This window comes from Muntiacus reevesi, chromosome 4 (genome assembly GCF_963930625.1).
Source record: "Muntiacus reevesi chromosome 4, mMunRee1.1, whole genome shotgun sequence".
NCBI classification, from domain to species: domain Eukaryota; kingdom Metazoa; phylum Chordata; class Mammalia; order Artiodactyla; family Cervidae; genus Muntiacus; species Muntiacus reevesi.
Window position 1 is genome coordinate 158,950,845 of NC_089252.1, and position 25,061 is coordinate 158,975,905.

Genomic DNA, 25,061 nt, shown 5'->3' on the forward strand with positions numbered 1-25,061 from the left:
AAACAAAGTCCATAACTAAAAGACAACCAAGACATGGTCCCCAAGCTTCAAGGAACAAAATAAAGCCATATATTTTGTGATTTTATTACTGCAACCTCTGGGTAAGACTCCTAGAAGAGAACTGCTGGATGTGCGATTTTCCCAAATGTTGCCAAATGGCGTGGATGAGGGCCTTCTTCTTTTTAAAACATGTATGCTCTCTGTTGTAGGACTTCCCCAGTAGCACTAGTGGTAAAGAACATGCCTGTCAAAGCAGGAGATGTAAGAGATGTGGCTTTGATCCCTGGGTCTGGAAGGTCCCCTGGAGAAGGAAATGGCAACCTGGAGAATCCCATGGACGGAGGAGCAGGGTGGGCTATATTCCATGGGGTTGCAAAGTGTCAGACACCACTGAAGCAACTTAATATACATGTTCTCTGATGTGGAGACAGCTAGGAATATAAAGAAAAATCTTTATGAAAGATTTTTATAAATCAGTCAGAAGTGAAAACTTGACTCATCTCTAGAAAAACCTTCAAGGAACCCAGTATTACCCACTACTTCCCATCCTGTAGCTGAATTAGTATTCCATACAATGCTGCTCTTTCAGTAAAAAAGTGAGGAGAAATACAAATATTACTATAGAATTGCTTTTCTTCCTTTCAAAAAGCAGTGGAAGGATAAACCAAAATCTTTTTTAAATGGTTATCTATAGAGAAAGAGAAAGCAGGTTGTAGAAGACAGGGATGGAAGTTAATTCTTCTCAGAATATATCTCACAGTTTTTACTCTGAAGACATGTTTTAAAGTCATATGAACATCAAATGATAATGACATTTTGAACATCAAAATGATAATGACTACCACTGACTGCAACATTAAATGTATTTTTAAAAATCTATCATCTTTCACAGTTATTAGGGCAAGAAGTAATTATCCTGAAAACTAATAATGGAAAAGAATCAAGTATTTATCCTGCCATTTTTACATGAAAGGTACCCCACAGTAACCAGGTCGTCAGTAAGTAAAAGCAGTCTTTTATAGGACTCCAAATAATGAATGTAGAAAGAATGACAGAATTATAAAATACCCATTTTATAATCATTAATGAAAAAATAAACCTAATATTTACCCTGGGAGTTTCAATTTCAAAAAATATCCATAATATTACCACTTCCACCACCTCCACTCTTACAATGGTCCAAACCACCTTAGTTCTCATCTGCATTAATAGTTCTCCATCTGATCTCCTAGCTGCTTCCCTTGCTCACTTCAACAATAGTCAGATTAGTTCTTTTCAAAAGAAAATCAGATCATGTCAGTCTTCTGCTCAAATCTTCTAACTGAGTCCCTCTCATCAGTCTAAGAAGGTTCCCTGGTGGTTCAGATGGTAAAGAATCTGCCTGCAATGCAAGAGACCTGGGTTCAATCCCTGGGTTGGGAAGATCCCCTGGAGAAAGGAATGGCAACCCATTCCAGTATTCTTGCCCGGAGAATTCCACGGACAGAGGAGCCTGGTGGGCTATGGGGTCACAAAGAGTCAGACACAACTGAGTGACTTTCACTCACTTCCCACCAATCTAAAAGCCAAACGCCTTACAGGGACCGTAAGGACTACGGACTGATACCTCCCTTCCCTATCTCCCTGACCTCACCTCCTGCTCCTCTCCCCTCGTTCACTCCATTCTAGCCACGCTGGCCTCTTTTCTGAAACTCATCAAGCACGTTCCCACTTCAGTGCTCAGGCCTTGTACCAATTAACTCCTCCTTTACGTCCTTAAGACTTGGTTTTTAAGTCATCTCATTAAAGAGATATACGCTGGTACCCTGCTGCTGCTGCTAAGTCACTTCAGTCGTGTCTGACTCTGTGGGACCCCACAGATGGCAGCCCACCAGGTTCCTCTGTCCCTGGGATTCTCCAGGCAAGAATACTGGAATGGGTTGCCATTTTCTTCTCCACCTGGTACCCTAGGCAAACCCGAAATATCTGTCTTGGATTTCATTATGTGGTAGAGAATATGTAAGAAGTCAGTCATAAATTTTAAAGATGATAATCACTGAATCAATGAAAAAGCTGGCTTAAAACTCAACATTCAAAAAACTAAGATCATGGCATCTGGTCCCATCACTTCATGGCAGTGAAGCAATGACAGATTTTATCTTCTTGGGCTCCAAAACCACTGCAGACAGTGACTGCAGCCAAGAAAGTGAAAGACGCTTGCTCCTTGGAAGGAAAGCCATGACAAACCTAGACAGTGTATTAAAAAGCAGAGCCGTCACTCTGGCGACAAAGGTCCATAGAGTCGAAGCTATGGTTTTTCCAGTAGTCATGTACAGATGTGCGAGTTTGACCATAAAGAAGGCTGAGCATCGAAGAATTAATGCTTTTGAATTGTGGTGCTGGAGAAGACTCTTGAGAGTTCCTTGGACAGCAAGGAAAGTAAAGCAGTCAATCCTAAAGGAAATCAACCTTGAATATTCACTGCCAGGACTGTTGCTGAAGGTCCAAAACTCTGGCCACCTGATGCAAAGAGCTGACTCACTGGAAAAGACCCTGATGCTGGAAAAGATTGTAGGCCAAAAGAGAAGAGGGTGGCAGAGGAGTGGATGGGCAGATAGCATCACCGACTCAATGGACATGAATTTGAGCAAACTTCAGGAGACAGTGAAGGACAAAGAAGCCTGGCGTGCTGCAGTCCATGGGGTTGCAAAGAGTCGGACACGACTGGGCAACTGAACAAGAATAATCATTGAAACACAAATGTAATCAATTTTCATATCTTTGTGTCTAAACGTCTATGGGATTCCCTGGTGGCTCAGATGGTAAAACATTTGCCTGCAATGCGGGAGACCTGGGTTCAATCCCTGGGTCAGGAAGATCCCCTGGAGAAGGAAAAGGCAACCCACTCCAGTACTCTTGCCTGGAAAATTCCATGGACGGAGGAGCCTGGTAGGCTACAGTATATGGGGTTGCAAAGAGTCAGACACAACTGAGGGATTTCACTTCTTTCTTTTCTTTAAAGATCTATGAAGCTATACTGTCCCTTTTACAAGATTCTCATGTTAACAACTTCAAAGAATTAATGAAAATACAGCTACCATAATGTGGGTGGCTTTTTTTTTTCAGGTTTGATTTTGTTTTTAAATCATCTGTATCATAACCCTAGAAAGAAGTGGTGAAAGATTTGAAGTATATGAGTCCCATTAAAAAGCAGCTACCAAAATAAACGGCATTCCCTTTCCTCCTACTCCTCTAGGGATTTGTTGGAGAATACATTATAAAATTCCAAGTAAACTCAGGAAAAGTTTGACTCTTTCAAATTTATCTGTTACCTTTAGGCACCATGATCACCAGAAAGAATCAAAGGAACTCAATAACTCCAACATGACTAGACTAGCTATGACATGGTAGGGATGTTTGAACTTAACAATTTTTTAAAAATAAACAAACTCCCCGTGGGCTAAGGCCTACTCTGCCTTTTAAACATCCTGTGTGTGGCTGGCAAGCTTCAGGGTCCTAAGAGAGATAGCCAGGGGACAGAGAAAACAAGTATGACTCAGTGATCATATTTTAACAGTCTCTGAAGACCAAAACAAAAGATACCAGTTCTGGCAAGAGTTCTCTAGCATTGCCCCAAAACTGACTTATCCACATACCTTTCATCTGAACAATCTATTTTCACTTAGTTTAAGGCTCACAAAGCATTTGCTATGTGTCTATCAGACCTCATATACAAAAATAAACCAAAAGTATAATGAAAACAATCAGCTGGGGTTCTAAGAGTCGGATGATGAATCTAATGTTAAAATCTGCTTTGTTTGAAGAGGGAGGTGAAGAGAAGTCTTGAATACTGTTGTGCAGCAATGCCGCCACTCATTGGAAATCAGACTTCAACCACTTAAAAAAAGGCTAGAGATATTAAAGGAACCTTTACTGAGCAACTTCTGTGTGCCAGATATTTATATTAGCTTGCTTAATTCTCAGAACTTCCCTACGGGAAAGGGATTAAGAAAACAGAGTGGTTAAATAACCTGTCCAAACCAGAAAGAAACAGCTTCAGAATGCAAAATCTCAGTCTCCCTTTTTCACTGTTATAATGTGCACTAAACTAGAATAAAAAGATTAGTCACAAATACCACATTTGCCCCATAGGAGTAACATGTAACTCCAGGCTGCTCATTTGAGAAATCTGTTCTATTCTTCCAAAGTTGCTTTAAATAAGAATGCAAAAGAGGAAGGTCCACTTTATACATTAATAAGAAACATGTAGCATTAGGGATGAACCAGAAGAATATGCTACATTTAGCTCTAAGAGAACTGAGTAAGAACACAGCTCACTAATTAGTATTCATTCATAATGATTTACCTGAATCACCCTAAGTATCTGACAGCTATTCCATATTCCCTGAGAAGTCAGGAGGAAAATGTTAAGATTTAATAGAGTAGGTAACACAGATATTGATCAAAATAGTTTCTGTACTTTTCTGGATGTTTAAAATACTTCTGTCTCTTTCTTTCTTGATATATAGATATATACATATACATACATTCATTAAACGTTCTTCATTAACTTCTTAAAATTTACAACTAAATTATTAGTTATGATTCCTAATTTTCCTTTTCTGGAAAATTCTCTCATGTGGAACACCTTCCTGACACTATAACACATACTAACTTCAGTTCTGTTTATTGTTGTTGCTATTTACCCAGAAGCAATTTTATTTTTAATTGGAGGGTAACTGCTTTTCAAGACTTCAGTTCTTTATACTCAATAGAACCTGATTTTTAACATGGCATTATACTTTTTTCTAAATTGTACATTTGTTACTAGATGTACGCATTGCCTATCAAACAATGAAAGCATCACACCTACTATAAAATAAAAATCAAGGTGATTACTTAACTATCAAGACACATTACCCAGGAAATGTCCTCAGTTATTTGGAGAACATGAAGATTCCTTGGAACAAATTATCCCTATGGACTAAAAAACACGCCATTTAAACAGCTTACCGCTTTACACAGAACAGAGACTCAACATTCATGACCTAAACCTGCCACAGGCCTAATGCCTCGGTTGTGTCGTCCAAACACTCGTGCCCTGGCGATTGTCAGCATAAACTAACACTTAGAAAGAGAGCTCCCTCACAATCTCAAATCGCTGCCCTGATGGTTAAGAATGATGAAGGAAAGAGGAGGGAAGAGGAGGACACGCCCTTCCAGGGCGCTAATTGTAAATAATACAACTTTCGCCTACAGTGTTTGCTGTTCTGCTCTGCATTTTAACAAAATGGCAGTGCACCGCATATAGAGTACGCATTGCTTCGTGAAGCTTATCATACACACCCCCTCTCCCTACAGTTGGTGTGTCTGTCTCTCTCCTTCCCTTCCCTCCTCTGGCACACAACAGGAATGGCTGTTACTTTTTAAAACTTTTTAAAAGTCTCTCTTGAAGTTGTTACAATATTGCTCCTCTTTTCTGTTTTGGTTTTTTAGCCCAGAGGCATGTGGGAGCAAACCTGCACCCCCTACACTGGAAGGCACAGTCTTAACCACTGGGCCGCCAAGGAATTCCATTAAAACTTTTGTTTTATATACAAACATGCTACACACATTCTGGCCATGATAATAAAATATATTTCTTAGTTAAAAAAATTAAAAAGACATCTTAACATGTGAGTCTATGTAGAACATTAAGGTAAGTATCTCATGAGTTAGTTTTCTTCTATGTCTTCAACATTATACATAATGAAGAGATATATACAAATTAAATTTCACAGAGCCTGTGGCTTCACTGTTTTTCATGAGTTTTTAATATAACACAAAAAAATACTCACTATGGAGAGTAGTTTGGTATGAAGGCAGATTTACTTTGACTCTATTCCAGGGGGTTGAGTTTTTTGAATGCCAAGAGTATTTGATAGTCTCTTCTTGAAGATGCTGTAATATGCATGTGCTCCCACAAACTGTTACCCAACTGCATTAACTTTCTCAAAAACGGCAACAGTTTTTATAAAGCTCACTTTGGCCCTTGTATTTTCTAGGGGATAATCAGTAGTAATTCAAAAATAGAAGTCAACCTAGAAGAGTTATACTTTTTTTCTAAATTCCTTCTTTATCTGCTAGGAGGAAACTACTATTTCCATTCTTTAGTAGTTCTGGTATACTCTAAATATTTTCAACAATGTAATAGACACAAATTTTCCCCACAATCAAACTCTTCATTTCTCATGGTGGGCACTTCACAAAGGAAAATGAAAGAAAGAATGACCAACACCTTCAATCAGTTTTCAACAAAATGAAAAGCAGAATTCATGTTTCACGATAGAACCATCAGTAAATCCATAACCCAGGGAACTCAAATAAGCTATACCTGTTCTCTCTGAACTACAGCTATGAAATATTGTTTCTCCTAAAATCCACAAAACTTTCACTTACAGCCATCTGATAATTCAAAGGAATTCAGTGACCCTCTATAACTTTGTCCTTCCTCACTATATTAATACATAAAGAATTTCCTTAAAATTCTTTATTTAAATGGTATGTAGGGGGAAAAAATGGTAAGGAGGGTGAGAAAGACAAGCCTTATAAATTGGCCATATCAGAAATAACAGAAGAGATTTTGAGACGGGGGGCAAGGACAGAAACCTGTGAAATCATTTTATATTTTATAGGTAAAGAAAATGAAGCAGCAAATAAGCAAGGAAAGATGTGAAGTTCATATTATAAACAGTATTTTACCCTAGAATTACCAATTCCAACAAATCTTTAGCTTAATACACACATAGCATATATATATATAATCAGAACAGATCAGGATGTTGAAGAGTTTAAATCAATGCATGTATTCTGAATACAGTAAACAAGTTAAGGGAAGTCAGAAATGCCTTACGTATCCTTTAGGGATGACAGAATTCCAATAAGTAACCTGATTCCCTGGTACAGTTCTTTAGGACAGTCTATGCCAGATGGATCACTGCTCTGGCCCAGTATGGCATTTTTTACTTAGATGACTAGTTAAATGCACCATTAGCTAAGGTTTATGAAGATAAGAAAGTGTGTATATGCCAACATCCTGCTTTCAACTTGGTAGTTTCATAAAAGGACCACTGCCCATTTGAGGACTGCTGGTCCACTAAACCTGTTCATGACAGAAGAATAAATCTCAAAGTAAAGGAATGGGACAGCAGCAGACTATATATATAACATCAACTGCATTTAGACAAAAACCCATTGTATACAGCCTGCACTAAATCAAAAATTTTTTTAAAAATCATAAAGAAATGAGTTCTCAAATTTAGATTTACATTCTAGGAAAGATTAGATTAGGTAAGGACAAAAAGCATAGTATATTCAATATTAAAAATGTAATACTTTGAGAACAAAAGTCACTTTTAATTTCATGGACATTTACCTTACATTAAGTATTTCTCTAGTACCAACTCATATTTAGACTTCTACAAGAGTATGTGTGTGAAAGGGCACTTGGTCTACTCAATTTCACAAAAATTACAGCCTCCTATTTAGTCCCAAAGGTACAAGTGAACAAAATAACATTATTATAAAGTGCTGTTTTAGTAGCATAGAAAAGTCTGTAGAACAGACAGACTCATACTAAAGGAATAATTAACAAGAGTTTTGGTTCATGAAGAAATACTCTAGCTTGGGTGACATCATGGTAGCCAGGAGAGTATGTCTTCATGATTTCCCCCCAAATCAAGCTGGATATGCCCCAAGTTAAATAACAGTTCCTATTTATTACTCCTAGACATCACTTTTAAGCTTTAAAATAGAAGCATGTAAGTTAATTTAAAATACAAACTGATCCAAAGGCTTAAAACTTAATTGTTTAAAGAAAGCATTGATTCTAACTTAAAAAAAACAAACAAACAAAACCTCAACAACTTTCCTAAAGTAGAAGAGGAGTTTCATCATTTTCAACCTATCAATTTATAATGTGCATGTCCCCCTCATTCCTTCCATATATATGTTTGTCTCTATCCCTCCCTCTCCCAGGGCTGTGTGTACGTGAGAGAGAGAGAGAGAGAGAGAGAGATGTATTATTTACTCCCTCCTTAATCTTGGCCATGCTATGTCCCCTCTTCTTCTTGCTAACAGCTCTTACACTCAATTACTGGCTTCCAAGCACGATACTCAGAAAGAAAACATTTTATCAGACTGTAGCCTGTGGCAAATTAGAAAAATAGCCACAAAATGAAAAAAGGAAAAAAGTCATTCAATTAGTTGAAAATAGATAAAATTAAAGCCATAAATTTTCAATTCCTTTAAAATGCCTAAATACACAGACATATAATACAAACTAATAAACTTAGTAGAGTTACTCTAACAGATTTATTTACAGGAGTTTGAGCGAAATATGTTGGGGGAAGGTTATTAAAAGAGTTCATTTAAGGACCTCCCTGGTGGTCCAATGGCTAAGATTCCACGCTTCCAAAGCAGGCTCAGGTTCGATCCCTAGTCAGGGAACCAGATCCCACATGTCACAGCCGAGTTCGCATGTTGGAACTAAGACACAGTGCAGCCAAATAAATAAATATTTTGAAAAAAAAAAGTTAGTTTAGTACAGCAGTTATGAGCACAGGCTTTGGAATCAACTTTGAGTTCATGTCCCAGCTCTGCAATGACTGACTGTGTGATCTCAACCCGGTCACTTACCGTCTCCCCTTATCACCTCATTTCTACTGTTGTAAGGATGGCCTGTGATAACGCTTATAAGACAAATCTGCATGGTACCTAGAACACAGTTGAGAGCCCAGCACACATTACATGTACAAATTAGATACACTCAATGCTTATCACTATTTTTGTCTGCCTAGCATCTGAACTCCCTTATAAGCTTGGGAACTTCCCCACTTTATGATTTTAGAAAGTCACAGAGTTTCCCACATCTTAAATTTAAGAACCTCACAGCATTTTATGATTTCAAAAGGTGAGACACATTTCCACATGTCCTGTATAGCCAGGACACAGGCTCCGCCAAACAAAAAAAGCTCAGCTCAGAGTAGAACTGGGCAACTAACGAGAGGAGAAGAGACCAGAAGGAACGCTCAGATACTAATGGAGCAACCGCAGGAAGGTCAAGCCCAGGGCAGAGCAGCAGCACGTGGAGGCAACCAGCGCCGGCAGTGTCAGTGGGGCGGGCTGCGGCGTCTGTCAGTCTGTCTCTAGATGGTACGGGCACCCTCATGGGAATCGTTGTGCAATGTGATTTCGGGCATTGTTTCTGGCTGCTTAGTCCTGAATCTGGTTCTCTAACTCTCAAAACAATTTGATGAGCCACTGAGCTCTATCCGATAGCCTTTTAAAACACAATATGCTTTAATTGGTTTTTACTGCCACCAAAAATTCTGATTTAAACAATCCATTCTCACCTGCCCCAATCTCACAGGGGGGAGAAAAGACTGTTTTTAATCTCTCCAAAGAAATACAAAAGTAATGTACACTTTCAACCAATGGATTTATCCTGTGAGGTCTTGAAAATCTTAGTTTTATAAATTTTGGATAATTCCTCTAATTTAGAATATGAGAAATGTCTAATCTATTTTAGATTAGAATATGAGAAATGTCTAATCTATTTTAGATTTACTTCTAAGGAACACAGTCAAGGAGAAGTAATGATACTGGAAAATGGCTATATGCAAAGGAGTAAGTACCACCACGGTAAACAGAAATTATCCCAACTTGCCTGAGACCAACCTTCCTGTATTCCCAAGAGCTTTCTTGCCAGTAGATTTTTCCTTGGGGTCCTATAACCAAGGGAGTCCCTCCTCCTCTTAAGGGTTAATTTAAAGACCAAATTTTTAAATTACCATCAAAAGGTCTTAAATATTCCTATTTGTCTTATCAAGTAACTCAGCAAAATATCTGTATAATACAACCACTTAATTCTCTGTTGAAACAGTGCAGAGCCAGTCAGTGCCTGACTGCCACAGGCTAATTTTTCAGTACATAAAATAATCCTTTCCCTCTGCCAGATTTCTCTGCCTGGCCATTTTGTAGTTCAGTAATGCTCTTTCCATTGTTTAGAATGTTAAGCCCGAATCTGTTAATTTTACTATATGTCGAAATAAATGTAATATAAAGATTGTGGGGATTAAGAAAATGGGAGTCTAAGTTTTTTTTTTTCATCCCAGGAACCTGCTACCATATAGAGTCAGAACTATGTTTTAATGAATAAAAGAGCAATCTAAACAAAAGAGCAATCTTTAAAAAGTGATAGTTTTTTCGGACTAAAAATCTGGAAAAAAGAATCAAGCATTTAGAAATGTACACTGACATCTAACCTATACTTAGCATATTAAAAACTCAGCAGAAAAAAAGTGAATTTTGAAAGAGATTTGTGAAAGAAAAAAAAAAGGCCACAGAATTGTAGGGCTCATGACAGTTAGAGCTATGTTACAGGACAGAAGCTGTTGTGACCCCGAGAGTTAAATTACTCAAGGAACCAATTTTTTGATTCCTAGCTGAGTGATGTCATTAAAACAGCTTGCCCTTCAAACAGTCAAAATAAAGTTAACTGCACACCACATGGTATTAATTCTTGGATTTAAAATAACAAAAAAAATACTAAATCCAAGGCAAGCAATTTTAAAACTCAACTTTTAATACTCTTTAATAAAAAGTTTTGTTCTATGATAATTTATAAATACCCTGGACTTATCAGTGTAGAAAAAATCATCAAGAAAAGTAAAAATTTTCCATAGTATCCATAACTCGCAAGAAGTGTAAAAATCAGTTTTGCCTATGTGCTGAGGGATGTTTCATTAATCACCAGTAATAATTTACTGCTTGTTATTTCCTGGCTGCTATTAGAACATAACTTATACTAAATACCATGAATTTAAATTTATGCTATTTAACAATAACAAAAAAAACTGTTGTTTTTTTCTGGTCATAATCTACCTGCCCTAAAAGACACCATAATCCCTTATGGAAAACTTTCTTTGTATTTGGTCATATTAAAGGCAGCAGAGATCAAATTGCCAACATCCACGAGAAACACTGGGCTGGATGAAGCATAAGCTGGAATCAAGATTGCCGGGAGAAACATCAATAACCTCAGATATGCAGATAACACCCCCCTTATGGAAGAAAGTGAAGAACTAAAGAGCCTCTTGATGAAAGTAAAAGAGGAGAGTGAAAAAGTTGGCTTAAAGCTCAATATTCAGAAAACTAAGATCATGGCATCCAGCCCCATCACTTCATGGCAAAAGCATGCAAAGATGGGCTCAATAAAGGACAGAAACAGTATGGACATGACAGAAGCAGAAGATATTAAGAAGAGGTGGCAAGAATACGCAAAGAACTGTACAAAAAAGATCTTCATGACCCAGCTAATCACGAAGCTAACATACTCCCCATCAAAACAAGGGGCAAGAACAAAAAATACATGATACCCAAAAGAGAACAAAGAGAGAATATATGTATAAAGAGACAAGGTTTACAGCAAAATGGCAAACCTAAGACACATACTGCTATTTCCCCTTCCTCAAAACTGGCTGACACATGTAACAGGTGACAGCTCTGCAGAAGTTACCGAAAGCCACAGAAACCTCTAGATGGCTATTAGAAAGCAATGGATGTTATCAGACCAAGCAAAATATTGCCATTTCTGGTTTAAATTGACAGGAGGCAGGTTACAGAGAAAAATTATTAAGGAGGGAAAAACAGCAGTAGACTCACAAAGATTTACTGAGCTATTTATTTTACTTTTAAGGTTACATACAGTTTCATTTGGGCTTCCCCAGTGGCTCAGCAGTAAAGAATCCACCTTCAATGCAAGAGTCACGGGAGATGGAGGTTCGACCCTGGGGTCAGGAAGATCATCTGGAGGAGGGCACAGCAACCCACTCCAGTATTCTCGCTTGGAGAATGCCATGGACAAAGGAGTATGGCGGGTTACAGTCCACAGTGTCACAAAGAGCTGGACATGACCGAAACAACTGAGCCCTGAGCACATTTGCAGTTTGTTTAGTCCTCACGACAAACTTGTGTGTCAGCCACCCAGTCGTGTCCAACTCTGCGACCCCATGGGCTAGGGCCCACCAGGCTCCTCTGTCCATGAAATCTCCCAGGCAAGAACACTGGAGTGGGTTGCCATTCCCTTCTCCAGGGATCTTCCCAACCCAGGGATCAAACTCAGATCTCCTGGCATTACAAAAAACAAGTTTACAGAATTTTAAAGGACCACCTTGCCAGAGTCATACATACATACAATCAATGTGGAACTGGGGCTCTAACGTGGACCTGAGCACTTTATCACTCCCTTTAATGTATTGAGCAATTCAACTGACCTAACCCTCTATCCATCCTCCCATGTAAATCCACCAGAACAGATTTTTTTTTAAATAAAAGTTTAATTATATAAGCAACAGCCGCCTCTAATTGAAAGTCTGGAAAATATAATGGATGTACCAAAAGTCGTATCTTTTTTTATTGCTTTTATAATTAGTATTTTAATGAATACCTTGTACATAAATCTCTGCACAGTTTTATTCCACATTTATAAAGCATTATAAGTGGAATTCTGGGTCAAATAGTGGGAATACAGTCTGCCAGAACATCTGACTTTAATATTGCGGAACTGAGGAAGAGATTATGGTTCCTTAAGAAAAACAGCTACGCCTTATTCTCCCGTTATCCACAGTGCCTAGGCACATGAGCAAGTGTTCTCACGACTGCTGGATGGAGGTTTCTCTCCCCTTAGTACACAGTCTCTGAAGAGAGAAATAAACAGAGCTGGCTCTCAAATTAGAAGACAACTGTGCCAAATATCAAATCCATTAGTGGGCTGCATAAAACTCTTTTTAGGGAGAAAAGAATATGAACTTTAACATTGCCATTCAATATACTTCCATGTGTTTAAAAGACTTTGGTATCTTATAGTATATTTTTAAAATACAGTATTTTAGCAGATATATAGCATATACTGAAGACTGTTTCTCCCAGTTTACCTATATGTCTTAATCTGCTATTGTCCATGGAAATCATTTCAGAACATGTAGAAAATTCAGAGCTGTATATTTTAATAGTAACTAGATTTCTTTTACTTTGATTTTCTGTCAACAATCATTATCGGTTTTCATTAAGTTCTAATGATGTTATAGCAGACAATGTTCCCAGAAAAATGAAAAGGACTGACTACAAAATGACGTGCCAGCAGGCACTGAACTAGCACTTTCGATGTATTAATTTAACCTTTACAACATTACATTATATTATTATTACTATTACTTCTATTTCAATGGTAAACTCAAATCAGAGAAAGATTAATGCTACTTGTTTGGGGACTTCTGGTCCAGTGGTTAAGGCTCTGTTTCCACTGAAGGGGGCACCCTTACTTCCACTTATTTCCTGGCTGGGAAATAAGATCCCATATGCCAAGCAAGTGGGGCCAAAAAAAAAAAGAAACTTGCTTGTTTTTTTTTTTTTAATCTAGGTATTCTGGCCATTTTTTTGGATCCTAAGTATTCTGGCCATTACTTTGCCAACAAAGGTCCATACAGTCAAAGCTGTAGTTTTCCCAGTAGTCAAGTATGGATGTGAGAGCCGGACCAGAAAGAAGGTTGAACGCCAAAGAATTGATGCTTTTGAACTGTGGTGTTGGAGAAGACTCTTCAAAGTCCCTTGGACTGCAAGGAGATCCAACCAGTCAATCCTAAAGGAAATCAGTCCTGAATATTCACTGGAAGGACTGATGCTGAAGCTGAAGCTCCAATACTTTGGCCACCTGATGCAAAGAGCCAGCCCATTAGAAATCAGACCCTGATGCTGCGTGAGACGGAAGGCAGGAGAAGGGGACAACAGAGGATGAGATGGTTGAATGGCATCACTGACTGAATGGACATGAGTTTGAGCAAGCTCCAGAAGATCCTGAAGAATAGGGAAGCCTGGCGTGCTGTAGTACATAGGGTTGCATAGTCGGACACGACTGAGCAAGTGAACAACAAATTCTGGCCACACTTCTCATCACTACACAAAATTGACTCTCAATATCAAGCAAAAAGCATTGAATAGCTTTCCATGAACACTGGTGGTACAGGGCAGGATGACAGTATGCTTTCCAGAAAACAGGAAATTCAACCAGTCCAAATGGACTACTTATTCATTAGGTAAAGAGTTATTTATTATAGATCAAAAACTATCAAAATATGGGAGCATTCTCCAAACCTTGAGAAATACTAGGTCTAAAAAGTTGGAGAAAGATCAATGTAAGGTAGATTTCCAGTTAGACAGATCTAACCTAGTTAGACTAAAACAGAATTATTCACAAGTGTCAGGGCATAGAGGGAGTAATTAGTTCTGCCTAGGGCATTCAGAGAAGTAGAGAGGAGGAAATACCTCAACTACACCTTGAGTAACAGACTTCTAAGGGAATTTGTAAGTAATAGTCTGTCTCCCAAAATCACTCCCCACAGAAGGGTCAGGTTCTCACTGCTATGAAAACTGCTGCAGTAGCAGAGAACATGTCTCAGCACAAAAGAACCATCTTACGTTGACTGGAGGAGAGTATGGGGTTGCAACAGGTACAAGTGATCAAACCCCTGTCAACAATATGGGAACCACCAGAAGCAGCCTGTCTACCAAGCTTAATTGTATAGCCAACACAGCTACAAAACTGCCTTTATTTAACATACTTGCATTTACATTCCTAATTTTAGAAAAAGCTAAATTTTAAAACTAATGAGGAATTGGGGGTGGGGGGAGCAGACCTTCAGTTAAGCATGACTGGCCTTGACTCCTCCCTGAAACCTCATCTTAAAAAGTTAAAGGACATTTTAGAAATATAAAATCCATAAGGATATGGGATGGGGAAGGATACAATAGCAAATAAGAGAAGTGAACAATATTCTGGATGCTAGAAATGGGGTAGTGGGGGAGAGGTAACTAAACTAACTAACTAGACCAAAAAAGGTGAAGTCTAAACCTGAAAGGAAGAAGTCATCAAGCTGATAAACACAAAACGTAGAATAATGGTCACCAAGGCCTAAGGGTGGGGGTGGGGGTGGGGGGGGTTAATGAGCATTTCCGGGTTAATGAGCATTTCCGGCTTAAGAGGTACAGAGTTTCAGTTAGGGACGATATAAAAGCTCTAGAGATTAAGGGGAATACACTTAATGCCACTGAACTATACACTTTAAATGGTAAATTTTGTTATGTATATTTTACCATATTACCACAGTTTTTTTAAAAAAGCAGCAGCAAGATGACTCATGCTGGAGAGATTCAGGTATTGAAATCATGATGAAGACAAAAATGCAGGGTGCGGCTGGAAACTAGATGACTGGTTGAAAGTTCATTTAAGTGGCCTCACCCCAAAACCGATCTTCTCACCATCCCTGGTGAGGGTGGACCAGAGACACTGATCTTTGGAAAACAGGTCAAAACTGAATGCTAGACCAAACAATTACTGAAAAACAGGAGAATTACTTGAAAGTCTGCATTCTACATAGGCAGAAGGTTGTCTCCAAGAAGAAAAAGGAAATAACAGATTATCTGATTATCTGATGTATCCAACCATATTATAGTATATATTTGTCAGGGAATTGCAAATGAATTAGTAGGCACAAACTCCATAAAATTTCAAACTCAGATAATTATTTGAGAAAACATAGGTTGGATAAGAAAATACGATCACAGTGAATCTTGTGACACAGCTGCAAAAAATTTTGCGTAGTCATAAAAATTTAAATACTAAATAAAGAATTTACCCGCCCCCAAACCTGATATCCTATAAAAGGAAGAATAGAGAAGGAGAAATATGTATAAACGTTTGCAGGCAGCAGAGAGATTAAGATGACTAATCCTCATTTTTCTTAGAAGGAAGTGAGTAGTTACTGTCTAAAATAAAAAGCCAACAAAAAGTAGAACTGACTTGGAAAAATAAAGGTACAACAGAACAAACAGCTGAAAGAACTGAAATCGACTGCCCCTAAAGGCTAGGAACTGGATATGAGATGAGAAGAGATGATGCCCTGCTTTTTTTATAAGCCTTGAATTTTTAAAACTATGTATTTACAAATATCATTCCAATTTTAAAATAAAAGTTCAGGGAGGCAAAACAAAATTGTAATGATGTTATTAAAAAGATCTAAAATGGTCTATATTGACTATACACCTTTTTTTTTTTTTTCAAACTACTGTGTTAGCTTTCTGTAATTCTTAGAATCTTCAGTCACATTGAGGTCAACCATGCTACCTGCTGCTCTGCCTTTCAACGCTGCTGGGCATCACCAAAATAAGGCTCCAGCAGGAGGAAATGGTGCTGAAAATGCTGCCCCTGACCAGCATGCTAACCCACCAGGCAAGAACAGAGGGGTGGGGAAAAATCCTGATGCCAGGATGACCAGTGGAAGAGGAGGAGAACAAGGAGGAAGACAACATAGGCGGGGAAGACGTAACTGATGCCACATGAACTGAAATGCCTTAAAACGGGACCAAGCAACAAAGTGTTTTTACATGGGAAGGAATGCTAAGGCTAGATAGATCACTAGAGTTTCCAGAACATGTCATCTGGGTGGTGTCTTTAAACACACAGTTCATTCTTGTTTATGCACTTTGCCCTGACCACACTGGTCATTTCTCCCTTGTTCGTTTGGGATTTGAAGAACACATCCAAGCATCTCATTTTGAAGGCATGATGACAACCGTAACTGGGTATACACTTTTAGTGATAAAACTGATACTTTATCATGGCCTGGCAACTCCTGTTAAGTTTCACAGGTCTCATCACTTGCTGGGAGTTAGTTATACTGCTGTTAAGGTCGCTGATATCAGTGGCAGAAAAGGGTGTTCCCTCTCATCTGCGGCTGGTGGCTGGGTATCTGTTCCCTGGAAATGTCTGACGCTACTCTGAAAGCTCATGCTTTTGCATTAGCTAGTGGGAGAGGTGTCTCTTTTCTGGTTTGCCTCCTTCGTTCTGTGGCTGAGACAGGTCTTCAAGCTGGTGTATTTTGGTTTCTAAACAATCTGAATGAAGAATCCCCACAGCGTCATGCTCTACAGTGATGCTCAGTGAGTGTACCGTCCCATGAGCTGCTTCTGCTTCAGGCCGCCTTACCAGCGTTACTTGAACAGGGATGGATGCAGCAGTGGCTGGAGGGGACTGTGCCAGCAGAGACTCGTACTGTGAGAAGCTTGCTGGATCTTCATTCCTATTTGTTGGAACCAGGAAGAAAATGAGAACTGTGCAAACCAACCAGTGAACAATGACCAGCGTGTCTGAAGTAGCAACACTACCCCTGTGGTGGGGGAAGGTGTGAGTGCAGCCCACCAAGCCATGCTTCAGCAGGAAGGCTCTGCTGGCTTTCAGCCTTGCACAGGCCTTCATTTTTCCACTCAGACATTTTTGTTGATTGTCTTCATATGCAATAACCTTACTGATCACCAGCCTCATCTGCCTTACTCTACCAGTATTTGCTAGGCATCAGTTAATGTCATTTTGGACGGGGACTGCCAAAATCCACGAGCTCTACACAGCTGCTTATGATTTCTAATTTGCTAGCTAGCCATAACGGCTGGGATGGTGCTGGCAGCACAGAGGCCACACAGATGCACAGTGACCTTCAGAAGGGTAAAAGGTAGTCCTGAAGACTTTGATACTTGCAGTGTTGCTGGCTGGAGTTGTCCTTCTTCTTCTGGGGCTCCTGTTTGAGCTGGTTATCGTTGCTCACCCAAGGATTCCCTTGGCTCAAACGCCTCGTTTTCTCCCACCACAGGACCGGGCACTTGGAATCCTGCCTACCAAAATCACTGCAGCTGTAACACGGACGGGTCCTACATGGTGCTTGAAAACTGTAATTGAGCAGGCTTCGGCAAATGGCATCCAGAGCTCTGACCCTCACTATAACTGGCAGTGCCAGTGACCTCTACGCTCTTGCTTTCCCTATGCATACCTTACATCTGGCACTGCTCCTTCACTAGGTGTGACTGCAGAAATGCAAAACTTGGTCTACTGGCCAATTTGCCCATTTTTACTGATGGTCGTGGTACTGATAGGAATCCTGTCCTTCCAGATCTGCCAGTTGAAGTCCCTTTGTGCGTGTGCATGCTCAGTTGCTCAGTCATGCCCGACTCTTTAAAACCCCATGAACTGTAGCCCGCCAAGCGCCTCTGTCCTTGGGATTCTCCAGGCAAGAATACCGGAGTGGGTTGCCATTGCCTCCGCCAGGGAATTTTCCCGACCCAGGGATCAAACCCGCATCTCCTATAGCTCCTATACTGGCAGGCGGATTCTTTACCACTGAGCCCACTGGCAAGCCCTTCTGTGCCTTTATGAACATGTTTAAAATGACAAGTACCTTGGAGGCCAACACCTTGTGAACTATGAACAGAGATCTGGCAAACAAGGCACCTCCACAGTTGTCCAAGGACACAGTGGCTGTATTAACTGCCCTGACCTTCCCCTTGTGTTTATGTGCCCTTTTCTGTGGACTCTGCGGAGACTTCTCCCAGTGACCTCTCAGCACTGTTTAAGCTGCATGTGTTTGACTTGTGTCCTCACCATGCAGAGAGCAGCAGTTCGAGGCTCTGCTGCCCTTCCTGCATCTTCTGACCTCACTGCTGTCTGGCGTCTGTAAATGTGTAAATACAAGTTCCTGGATACTTTAAAACCTTGGATTAAACAGAATGTGCTTTGTACATCTTTAAACAAAATGTATATTAATTTATTAAATCTGCTTGTTACTTTTTTAAAAAAACACCTTTCTTACAGCACAATTCATGAGCTGATACAGTATGCAATTCACTGGAGAAATACTCTGGGCATGTAGCAATTCTAAAGCCTAACTGTTTAAAACCACTCTATAAACACAGTATTTTATTTATTCATTTCCCCCTAAGAATATATATTTGGATATATTTATATAAAGGCTTATATTATTTGTAACTCTTGGATCAAATCCAAATTTTGACATTTCGAATGACTAACATTTATAAGCACCAGTGATGGTAGAGCTGAACTTAAATAAAGTCTGAGTGTCAAATGATACAAACAGACAAACTGAAAGGCTACTCATGGAAAAATATATAAAAGTACTAAATATGCAAAAGAAAACAGGAAATAATCTTATCTACAAGAACTGTACAACTTGCAGCTTTTTAAAAGTCACATTCTTGTGGGCACAAATTCACCAACTAAATATAATCTAATTAACATATTCCTTCTACACAGTTGAAACAAGAACTTCATTCCAGAAAAAGAAAATACTTCAAAGCACAAGATTAAAACCATGAGCAACTGCATCAGAACCTACTGAATCTTTTTTTAATTAATAAAGTTCTTTTCATATAAAAACCTTGAGACCTGGTTTGCTTTTCAGCAGTACTAAGGGGACAAAAGAGGACGAGATGGTCGGATGGCACCACCGACTCGATGGACCGGAGTCTGAGCAAGCTCCAGGAGTTGGTGATGGACAGAGAGGCCTGGAGTGCTGCACTTCATGCAGTCGCCAACAGTCAGACATGAATGAGCGGCTGAACTGAACTGAACGGACTGTGCTCATCTACAGCATATAGTTGCTCAACTTCATGTGTCAACTACCTGACAAATTTACAAATACTTAAATAACTATCACGAAGGTTTAAGAGCATTAAAATCATATGTGTTATACTGTTTATACTGTGCATCCATATATTCAAGCAAGAAATAAGATCGCAACCAAAGAAAACCTCAAGCATTATCATACTCACATATCAGAGAATATGACAGACAGAAACGCCTATAAGACAAGACTCCTTCACTCAAGGAGTCTGAGATTTAGCAGTGCAGAAGGGAATAAGAAGTGTGTGTGGCAGAGGTGCCAAGACCAAGACAGGAAAATGACTCATGAACAAACTAAATAAAAAACTAAATGATTGAGTACTAAACTACAAAATATAAAGGGTAAATTTAGAGGAAAGGAAGATAACAGGTGCCTTGACAAAAAAAGTAGGCACTGAAATGGTCTCAAAGAAGTAGAGAAGCATTTGAAAAAATAAACGAGAAAGATCAACGTCTCTGTCTCTCTTGTTCTCTCTCTCAATGTTACCGTATACTTAAAATTTTTCATATGAAATACCAGAGGCAAATGTATGCAAAAATCAAAAAAGTAATCTAAAAGAGAACTGGCCCAGAAAAGGGAAAATAAATGAAGTAGTAAACAGAGGAAAACTTATCCACAAAGAAAAAAAAACCTTAACAACCATATATGTTGTATATCAATAACTGTTTGCATTAGCTTCAACCCATTATTTGAGGGAAAACGAAAGTGTTATAATCTCATTTCCACAATAAGAGGCTGACAAAACAAGTTTAAACAACAAAACTATATGAGATTTTCTGACTCCCAGCCCTATAATGTATCCACTACAATACAACACACTATTTTATGTGATAAGCATTTTACACTGAACTGACTTCATCACCAACCTCAGTTTCTTATAACCAAAAACATTAGAATGCTACAAAAAAAAAAAAAAAGCAGCAGCAGCCCATCTTAAAGTAAGTATGCTGTAATACACAAGCGCCAAATGGGACTCAGTTAGGACCACAAAACTTTAACAACCAGAACGGTGGCCTTTCCAGTAAATTGGTATGTTACTATTCCAGAACTATTCCTCTAGCTAACAGGCCATTCTAATGGGAAGACAAGGGGAGAGTACTCCCCAAGCAGCAAACTTCAGAGCTGCAGTCACAGTCCCATAAACAGAACTTTATCATTGTTTATCTAAATTATTTTGATTGTATGCTAACAGCTACCTAGAGACTGAAAATCAAAGAAAAATAATATAAATGAAACACTATAAAATAAATACAATCATGAAATGCACAAGTTACTATGCCATAGAGTTATTAGTTGCAAACTTACAAGCTTTCTCAGGAATCATAGTTAATATTACTTTTTACACCTGAACTATGGAGAAGGAAATGGCAACCCACTCCAGTACTCTTGCCTGGAAAATCCCATGAATGGAGGAGCCTGGTAGGCTACAGTCCCATGGGGTCGCAAAAAATCAGACACGGCTGAGTGAATGAATACACTTCACTCACTTCATACTTTGTCACTGGAGAAGGAAATGGCAATCCACCCCAGTATTCTTGCCTGGAGAATCCCATGGACAAAGGAACCTGGTGGGCCATGGTCCATGGGGTTGCAGAGAGTCCGGACACGACTGAAGTGACTAAGCACGCACACCTAAACTAAAATTTTCCTTAAGTTGATAACATCATATTAGTTTAAATGGTTATCCATGTTTACTAGTATACCCAAGCCTAAATTAATATTCATCACAAACTGAAAAACACTCATTGGTCAAGCACCTGAGAGTCATGGTCCCTTACATTCTCTCTCATTTCTTTCTCTTTTCCAATATCTAAAGGCAAAAGAGTCACACTTCTCCCATTATTAGTTCAGTTCAGTCGCTCAGACGTCTCCGACTCTGTGACCCCATGAATCACAGCACACCAGGCCTCCCTGTCCATCACCAACTCCCGGAGTTTACTCAAACTCATGCCCACTGAGTCGGTGATGCCATCCAGCCATCTCATCCTCTGTCGTCCCCTTCTCCTCCTGCCCCCAATCCCTCCCAGCATCAGGGTCTTTTCCAACGAGTCAACTCTTTGCATCAGGTGGTCAAAGTATTGGAGTTTCAGCTTCAACATCAGTCCTTCCAATGAACACCCAGGACTGATCTCCTTTAGGATGGACTGGTTGGATCTCCTTGCAGTCCAAGGGACTCTCAAGAGTCTTCTCCAACACCACAGTTCAAAAGCATCAATTTTTCAGCCATCAGCTTTCTTCACAGTCCAACTCTCACATCCATACATGACCACTGGAAAAACCATAGCCTTGACCAGACGGACCTTTGTTGGCAAAGTAATGTCTCTGCTTTTTAATATGCTATCTAGGTTGGTCATCACTTTCCTTCCAAAGAGCAAGCGTCTTTTAATTTCATGGCTGCAGTCACCATCCGAAGTGATTTTGGAGCCCCCAAAAATAAAGTCTGACACTGTTTCCACTGTCTCCCCATCTATTTCCCATGAGGTGATGGGACCAGATACCATGATCTTAGTTTTCGGAATGTTAAGCTTTAAGCCAACTTTTTCACTCTCCTCTTTCACTTTCATCAAGAGGCTTTTTAGTTCCTCTTCATTCTTTACCATAAGGGTGATGTCATCTGCATATCTGAGGTTATTGATGTTTCTCCTGGCAACCTTGATTCCAGCTTGTGCTTCTTCCAGCCCAGCGTTTCTCATGATGTACTCTGCACAGAAAGTTAAATAAGCAGGGTGACAATATACAGCCTTGATGTACTCCTTGTCCTATTTGGAACCAGTCTGTTGTTTCATGTCCAGTTCTAACTGTTGCTTCCTGACCTGCATACAGGTTTCTCAAGAGGCAGGTCAGGTGGTCTGGTATTCCCATCTCTTTCAGAATTTTCCACAGTTTATTGTGATCCACACAGTCGAAGGATTTGGCGTAGTCAACAAAGCAGAAATAGATGTTTTTCTGGAACTCTCTTGCTTTTTCGATGATCCGGCGGATATTGGCAATTTATCTCTGGTTCCTCTGCCTTTTCTAAAACCAGCTTGAATATCTGGAAGTTCTCGGTTCGTGTATTGCTGAAGCCTGGCTTGGAGAATTTTGAGCATTACTTTACTAGCATGTGAGATGAGTGCAATTGTGTGGCAGTTTGAGCATTCTTTGGGATTGCCTTTCTTAGGAACTGGAATGAAAACTGACCTTTTCCAGTCCTGTGGCCACTGCTGAGTTTTCCAAATTTGCTGGTATATTGAGTGAAGCACTTTCACAGCATCATCTTTCAGGATTTGAAATAGCTCAACTGGAATTCCATCACCTCCACTAGCTTTGTTGGTAGTGATGCTTTCTAAGGCCCACTTGACTTCACATTCCAGGGTGTCTGGCTCTAGGTGGGTGATCACACCACTGTGATTACCTGGGTCGTGAAGATCTTTTCTGTACAGTCCTTCTGTGTATTCTTGCCTCCTCTTCTTAATCTCTTCTGCTTCTAAAAACCCCGAGCAGCAGCCGGGTCCCACCCCCTTCCGTGGGGATCCACTACTGAATTAACTGAATCTATCTGTTCAGGATACAGAAGGGTGTAACTAAGTTTTCTTTCAATATTTTTACCTGTTTTCATGCGTGACTGAGAGGAGTAAGGAAAAGGAGTTCTAAATGGAGGCACAGAAGAGTCAAAACAACCTTCAGCCCTCTAAGGCAGCTGTGGCACAATAAGAAATCAACGTACCTGAAGTGGAAGGGTCATAAGCCCAGCTCTGCCACCTAACATTTCTTAGTGACTGAGTTCTTTTGCTTAGCAATTCACCCCGCCATGTCCAGCCTAGCAGACACTTTGGTAATATTCATGCTCTCAAACACCTCCACTAAACAGCCATGTATTTGTGGATGTGTTCAATGGATCACTATTTCTACTTACCTTTAGATATATTATATGGTCTTTAGCACACATCTTACTGATTTTATCTTATATTAACATTTACTAGGCTCATATAAGAACGTATCACCAAGGAAATAATTCCCGTGTATATCATCAGCGTTTGATCAGCGTTTTATCAGTAATATTCAGAAAATCAATAATGAATAATAACACTCACTAAAAGTACCTCATTAGCCATTCGTGAATTTATTATTTTTAATTCTCTGAAAATGTTATCAGTTCATACAGAGAACATGGTCTTTTATGTATTGTTACCAATCTATTTCAATGATTACAGATCATGCTAATTAAATATTTGACCAACAAAATGGTATATACTAATAGGATTAGACATCATTTAATTACATGTCACCAGTAACTGTAAAAAAAGCTATACGAATTTCTATAACTTACCAAAAATTAAATTATATAAAGTTCTTACCAAAAATTAAATTATACATAATTTGTATACAAATTATACAAAATTAAATTATACAAAATAACTGTAAAAAAGGCTATACAAATTTCTATAACTTACCAAAAATTAAATTATACAAACTTCCCTGGTGGCTCAGATGATAAAGAATTCACCTGCAGTGTGGGAGACCTGGGTTTGATCCCTGGATTGGGAAGATCCCCTGGAGGAGCGCATGGCAACCCACTCCAGTATTCTCGCCTGGAGAATCCCATGGACAGAGGAGCCTGGCGGGCTACAGTCCACGGGGTCGCAAAGAGTCGGACATGACTGAGCAACCAAGCCCAGCACAGCACACACAGTGTTTTACTGCTTCCCCCACAAAGTTTATCTAAGAGCTGAAAGCAGTACTAACATTTACCAAGCAAAAGAACCTGCCTACATTGCAGAGGAGACGCAGGTCAGGAGCCCTGGCCTGTGTCAGGAAGATCCTGGGGAGAAATCTACTCCAGTTTTCCTGCCTGGGAAATCCCATGAACAGGAGTCTGGCAGGCTACAGTCCATGAGGTCACAAAGAGTCAGACATGACTGAATGACTAAACAACAACTCCTCCTTAAATATATTTAATAAACAGTATTAATGTCTTATTAAAATTATTTCTACTGAAGAATACATATCAGTACTTTCCCAAATGATCAGCATAGTTGTAGCTGAAGTGCTATTCTAAATTACTGGATAAACTAGAAAGAAAACTAAAAGTTAATTATAGTATCTTGAAATATCTGGGATCAAACCAAATGTTACGAACTCAAGTAAAACAACAAAATCAAACATATTCTTTGGAGATACAGAGCAAAAAAATAAGACTCCTGGAATTCTTATTAACATTAAGATAATAAACTAAATTCTGAAACAATTCCAGAAGTGTTAATGCCAGAAATGACTCTTCTCGCTGAAGATAAATTTATGCAAAATAAGTATGTCTTAAAAGCCAACTCAAACAGTGCTAAAGTGAAAATAAAAGACACCTGAATATAACTTTATTGTCTCATAATTTTATTAAAGCACTAGGAGAAAATCTAAGGTTAAAGTAAAAACATGAATCCAAGTATATATGAAGGTGAAAGTAAGAGAAGAAAAACCAATGAAACACTACTGGAACAGAAGGGGGAAGAGGATTCTAACTAACCAAAGATGAAAATAACAAGG

General features: G+C 39.2%; 1 protein-coding gene and 1 pseudogene across 6 annotated transcripts in view; one reads left to right on the forward strand and one right to left on the reverse strand.

Moving 5' to 3' along the window:
• Positions 1-25,061, reverse strand: part of FRS2 (fibroblast growth factor receptor substrate 2) — a 101,120-nt gene that overhangs the window by 48,533 nt on the left and 27,526 nt on the right. The gene's annotated exons all lie outside the window — the stretch shown is intronic.
• The window catches only part of LOC136167577 (E3 ubiquitin-protein ligase MARCHF6-like), a 36,586-nt pseudogene continuing 27,716 nt past the window's right edge, over positions 16,192-25,061 (forward strand).